This window comes from Manis javanica, chromosome 3, assembly GCF_040802235.1.
Source record: "Manis javanica isolate MJ-LG chromosome 3, MJ_LKY, whole genome shotgun sequence".
Taxonomy (NCBI): domain Eukaryota; kingdom Metazoa; phylum Chordata; class Mammalia; order Pholidota; family Manidae; genus Manis; species Manis javanica.
This window is the reverse complement of record NC_133158.1, coordinates 55,437,194-55,443,997: the sequence shown is the minus strand read 5'-3', so window position 1 is coordinate 55,443,997 and position 6,804 is coordinate 55,437,194.

The window sequence follows — 6,804 nt, the reverse complement described above, 5'->3', positions numbered from 1 at the left end:
ATGCAGGTTGATTTGATAAAGGCAGGAACAGATCAAGAGAAATTGGATGGGAAGTCAAAAAAAGTCCTGCTGGAGCTGTGGCAACAATTGAAGTTGGGCATTGGCTAAGGCAAAGACCAAGAACTGGAAGCCATAGACAAAGCCACAAGTCAGGACCATGTGCCTGGAGGACTTCCTGCTGGAGAGTGTGCCAACCCCACCTGGACCCTCACAGGAAGACTGTTGGGTAATATGGTTTGACTGAGGGGGGGGTCAAGGCACCCACCTTAGGGTACCAGGTAGGGACTGGAGGTCACATGTTGAAATATCAATGCATTGGTCTCCAATTAATGTGCAGTGTGTCCTGGCTCTGTTGGACACAGGAGCTGAATGCTCACTGATTTATGGCAACTCTGAGCTGTTTCCTGGGACCCCTGCTGTTATAGATGGATATGGCGGTAAGGCTATCGGAGTGAAAAAGTCCCACATCCCATTGCGAATAGGGTGTCTACCCCAAAAGGAGTATATTGTATATATCTCTCCCATCTCCGAACGTATTTTAGGAATAGATATCCCTCAGGGCCTGTGGTTACAGACCACTGCAGGTGAGTTCAGACTGAGGGTAGGTGTGGTAAAGGCAGTTCTGAGGGGACATGATCAGCACCCACCCACAGCTTTGCCTGTGCCTAGGCAGGTGATTAATACCAAACAATATTGAAGAAATTGGGCCTAAAGAAATTGGAGAAACCCTCTAGGAACTGGAGAAGATGGGTGCTATAAAGCCCATTCATAGCCCTTTTAATTCCCTGGTATGGCCAGTGAAGAAGTTGATGGCTCCTAGCATATGACCATAGATTACAGGGAACCGAATAGTCACACCACCTCTGCATGCTGCCATCCCCTCCATGGCAACCCTTACGGACACTCTCAGTCATAAACTAGGGACATATCATTATGTTGTGGATTTTGCTAATGCCTTCTTTTCCAGTGACATAGAGTAGGAAAGTCAGGAACAGTTTGCCTTCATATGGGAAGGCCGGCAGTGGCCATTCACTGTCCTTCCACAGGGATACCTCCACAGTCCCACCATCTGTCACAGACTTGTAGCCCAGGACTTAGCAGCATAGGAGAAACAGCCAACTGTGTGGCTGTACCATTATTTTGATATCATGCTTACTTCTGATTCTCTTCCAGTCCTAGAAGGTGCAGCATCTAGACTGCTGCAACATCTACAGGAGAAAGGATGGGCTGTGAACAGCACCAAGGTTCAGTGACCTGGTTTGTCAGTCAAATTCTTGGGGGTTGTCTTGTCTCAGAAGCAGTCATAGATAATGTCCACGCCTTCTCTACCCCTACAACTCTTATATGACTACAAGAGTTTGGGGGTCTTTTAGGCTACTGGAGTGTTCATCCCTCACTTGGCACAAATTGTGGAGCCCTTATACTAGTTGGTACGAAAGGGCATCAGGTGGGACTGGGAGGAGACATGTACATCTGCCTTTGCTGCTGCTAAGAGAGCAATCAAGGCTGTGCAGGCCTTGGGAGTGATAGACCCATTAAGGTTCTGTGAGTTGGATGTTCATGTAACCAAAGACAGTTATGGCTGGGTCCTCTGGCCATGGCTTGAATGAACTTGTCCACCTTTTGGATTCTGGCCACAACTACGGAAAGGAGCAGAGGTATGGCACACCTTGATAGAGAAGCAATTGACTGCCATGTACCATGCCTTGCTGGCTATGGTGCCCATCACCAGAACAGGCCTGACAAAGGTAATAACCACCTATCCCACTGCAGGGTGGGTATGAGACTGGATCCAAAAGCCACAGAGTGGTGTGGCACAGACGCCTACACTGGCTAAGTGGGGCACATACCTACAGCAGTGTAACACCCTCTCTACTAGCTCCTTGAGTGGAGAACTCCAACACTTATTGGAGCCAATGACATAAACCAGTGAAGAGTGGGAAGAATTTGCTTTAGAGCCATTAGTAGTAGAGAGCCCTGATTGGGAGGGAAGAGTCCTTATACCTGCTGATGCAGATGGCTCCAGCTGTGGCAGTCCCAGAAATGGAGGCTGTAGCTTTCCATCCTAAGACTGAGACAATATGAATGGAAGATGGTGAGGGGAAGAGCAATCAATGGGCAGAGTTATGAGAAGTATGGCTTGTAATCACCCAGGGGCCCTTCCCAATAGTTGTCTACACTGACATCTGGTCTATCGAGGCTTGACTCTATGGTTACTGAGATGGTACAATGCCAAATGGCTGGTTGGTCACTGACCCCCTTGGGGACAAGAAGTGTGGTAAGACCTATAAGACCTATGGGCCTCTGGTCAGACTAAAACAGTTGCTGTATATCATGTGACTGGCCACTTGCCATTGGCATCCCCAGAAATGCTGAAGCAGACACATTGGCCCAGGTGCACTGGCTAGAAGGGAAGCCTGTGTCTGATGTGGCCATCAACGTTTATTGCATGTGGGACTGCATATAATGAGTCATAAGACATACATATTTAGTCATTCATATGCCCAAATATATATTTCACTGGTATATTTAGTCTTCATCCATAGTTCCTAAAAACACTGCAGAGCCTTAAAGGTGAAATGGGCGCTTTGCAATGCTAATGAGAGACTTTTGGACCCCCACCCCAGGGTGGGGCTAGAGGTTGAATCGGCCAATGGCCAATAATTTAATCAATCACAACCATGCAAAGAAGCCCTCACAAAAACCCCTGAGAAGAGCTTATTGCTCTCTGCTTGGTTGGATCCTGCTTCTCAGTTGCAGAGAGCTTCTATGCTTCAGGAACCAGAATGCCTCCACATGCCTCTGAACCAGCCCCAAACTCCACGAGGATAGAAGCTCCTTTAATTTGAGACTTTGTCCTATGTCTCTCCTAATCTGGCTGTTACCTTCTGTCCTTTATGTAATCCTTTATTAAATTGATAAATGAGTTCTGTGAGCCACTCTAGCAAATTAATCAAACCCAAGGAGGACGTCATTGGAACCTCCAATCTGTAGCATGTAGGTCAGGAGCACAGGGAACAGCCTGGGGCTTGTAGGATGGAGAACTTCACCTGGAAATCTGGTGCTCTCTCCAGGCAGATAGCATCAGAATTGAGTTCTCCAATACCCTGCTGGTGTTTGAGAATTTCTTGGTATAAGTATGTGTGGGAATACTCCCTCCCACATACTCACACACATTGGAATTGGGTCCAGGAACCAGAATGGAGTTATACTACTACTACTGCTGTGTATAATATTGTTATTGTTATACGTATATGTAGGAAAACACATCTGTGCAGGGGCAGAAGACAAGACAGGCTGTAGCCCGTCAGTGGGGAGTGCCTTTAACCTTTGAAGAAGTCAGTAGAGCCTGGCAAAAGTGCATTGTGTGCTCTAAAAAGGGCTTAACACCGAGTCTTACAGCAACCTGGGACAATAGCTAAGGAGCTGATACCCCTCATCAGGTGTCGGATAAACTATATTGGGCCTCTGCCCATGTCAGAGGGCATTGATATGTTATGACTGGTGTAGACACAGCTTCTGGACTTATGGTTGCTTTTCCTACATGTTGTGCAGACCAGCAAATGACCAAAAGAGGCCTAGAGTGTCTCTTTGCAGTTTATGGCTAACCACAGGTGATTGAGCGTAATCAAAGCACCCACTTTAGTAGACATACACTACCAGAATGAGTGCAACAATTAGGGCTAAAGTGGAAGTTGTATGTACCATATAATCCTGCTGGGGTAGGCATGACAGAGAGGTACAATGGCTTGTTAAAATCTGGCCTGAAGTCAGACACCAACAGTCAATGGGAATGGTCAGTCCACTTATGGACAGTGGTATACAATTTGAATGAGAAACCCCAGAAGGAGGCTTTGAGCCCCATAGACATGCTAACACACATTATAGCCTCACCTATAGAACTGCAAGTAGAAACCCAGGAAGAGTTGTTGAAGTTGTATTAAGCCACCAGGATAATATCTTGCTGCCAGGACCAAGTGCAATAAACCCTGGAGACTCCATTCAGTAGATGTGGCCTTGGACATTTCAACATATGGACCAGTGATGGCTGGCCCTCCTGGCACATTGGGGACAAGGCCTGGAAGGTAGCCTCGTGTATTCCTGAAGTAACTGCAGACTGGGTCCCAAAGATCACAGTAGTATGCCCTAAACCACCAGAAGGTAGAGCATCTTACTGGGGAGTTTTGTTTTTATCTTTATGGCCTGTGCATGCACCTCCAATAGCACTATATACAGACCCCTCAATAACCACCACAGGGAGAAGGGTAAAGGTATAGTATACTAGGCCTGGATGGGACCCCCTTCCTGCCACAGACCTATCACAGGACTGCTTTTTTGCATGCATCCTACATGACGGATAAGATTTGCCTGTGTTGGTGTTGTTAAAATATGTGTCTTATCGCCCTTAAAGGTTAATCTCCTCTCATGTCTTTGTGTATTGGGCACACACCATAGCAAAACCTGATGCTTGCTGGATGTGCACGGAGTTCCCTACTAGTTCTGCTACTGGCCAGATTTATAGACTCATCTGAGTAGGACTGGTTTGAATATGGCTGGAATGGCTTGAGGACTCTTATCATCATAATTTTGTTATCTGTATCATAACTTCTGTTGTTATTTATATGTTGTTATAACCTCTTATAATTCTGTTGTGGGATCTGGTTACAGTGCTCCAGCTTTCTTGCACAGGGACCATCACAGAGGATTGAGGATATATAGATTGTGAGGCAAGAATCCTGGCGGGGTGGAGTGTAGGGAAAATGGAAATTCCATGGCCAGGATTCTCACCTGATCCTAATCTTGCCTGTTGTATATGTGCAATGAGGTGATATTTAGCCTACTGCACAGGCACATGCTTGTATACCTATTGGTAATGAGCTATTACCACCAGTATTGATATTAAGAAAGTTGAGTCCAGTCCTAGGAGCAAAATGAAGCAGGAGCACAGAGCCTAGAGAAGAGAGCAGAGGCTGGAGAGCTTAGAGCAGAGTCAGCGACTGAGCAGAGGCTGGAGCTGTGGGCAGAGATGGAGATGGGCTTGCCACTTGTAGACAGCTGGGTGACAGCTGTGAGAATAAAGTTTGGTATGAGCCTCCTATTATCCCCAACATTCTGTTGTTATTCAGTCTGAGGGAATCCATAGTGAACTTGCCTGGAGCTGGGAACCCCCTCCACCTGTAGCCATACCCAGGTGATGCTGATCTGGCTGGACCTCATGCCACTCTCTCAGTAGCACAGCTTTAGGGTGAAGGGTGACACAAGGAATGGGGTCTGGTGAGGGCAGGACTGGACATGTTTCCCTCAGAATTTGGTTCTGTGGCTTGTAAAGCGTCACCTTGTCTCCACCTCACAAAGGCCAATGAGAGAAGGGGAGTGTGTCCAACCATGCCAGAGCTGTAAAGGGGGGAAGCCACACATCCTGGGGGCCAGCCTGGTGATGTCAGCAGGAACAAAATGAGACTTCCAAATGGACAACTTCAGAGAAAACAGCAGGACCAGTGGGAGTTTCCCCACCTGGAGACAGCATGGACTTTTGTGCAGCTTTTTATTGTGGAAAGACTCATTCATCATCTCAGGTAGAGCAGGACAATGAGCCCTCATACCTTCACCAGCTTCAATTGACAACTCATGACCTATTTCCTCCAGCCATTCAGACTGTTCTCAACAGAGCATTTCATTCAGAAATATTTTTAAACGTACCTCCAGCATATAAGTCCTCTCTTTAATAACATATATATGCTTTATTTTAGTAATGGACACCTTTCAGGAAAGCCATTTAGCAATATATGTTAAAGTAATATGTTATAAAGTAAAAATGTTAACAAAATAATGTGTTAAATAACAGAGAATTTCTGTATTTCATTTCTATAGAATGAAAAAACTAGGCAGTGTAGAAATATCCTTTGAGAAGATGAACTTAAAGATACAGAAAACTGCCTGTGGTATAAAATATTAAGTAAAAATGGTTACAAAACAGTACAAACAGGATGACCTTCTCTTTATACAATTTTTATGAAACTATAATGTAGACATATATGTGCACTGGAAGAAAAGATATCCGAATTTCAAGTGGCTTTCTGGGGAATTTAAATTTTCTTAAGGTACTTTTCTAAATGTTCTCATTCAACAATGAACATGTATGACAATCACAAAAACATTAAAAAATAAATGCAGTGGGGGCGGGGGCTTCCCAAAGGGCGCTTGTGTCACCAGGGCTTTTCACTGGAGTGTGATGCACGCTGACCCTTGGCCTGCAGCATCCTCCCGCGTGGCACGTGGCTACTTTCCTAGGTTTAGGGGTGGCCTCCTCCGGAGCCCCCAAGCCAATCCCTCTTTCCGACTTTAGACCCTCGCTGACTCCTGTTTGGCTCCTGATGCCGGGGAAACCTGTCCCCTCCCCTCCTAGCTTCTCTGGGATAAATCTTTTAAGCACCCCTGGGCCTGGCCAGCAGCTTTTGGACTTACTTGACTTTTGGGGCCAATGACTTTATATACAACCTTATCCCTCCGTCGACTGAAATTTAGCTTGAGGCTGCAATGTCACATTTTGCCAATAGGTGGTGCTGACTGACACACAAAAGCATTCCTGCTCAGAGGCTCTGAAGCCAGATTGCAGGAATCGTTAAAATCAGATTGCTGGAGAGGGCATGTTGATACAGCGCCACCACATTAGGGCCTGGGGACAAATGTGCCACCTACCACTACCATCACCACTCAAAAGAAGAGCGATTTCACTACCAAAAATATAGGAACACAAAAATCTCAGAATAGAGACAGTCCTTGAACTTAAATACATTTCATTTT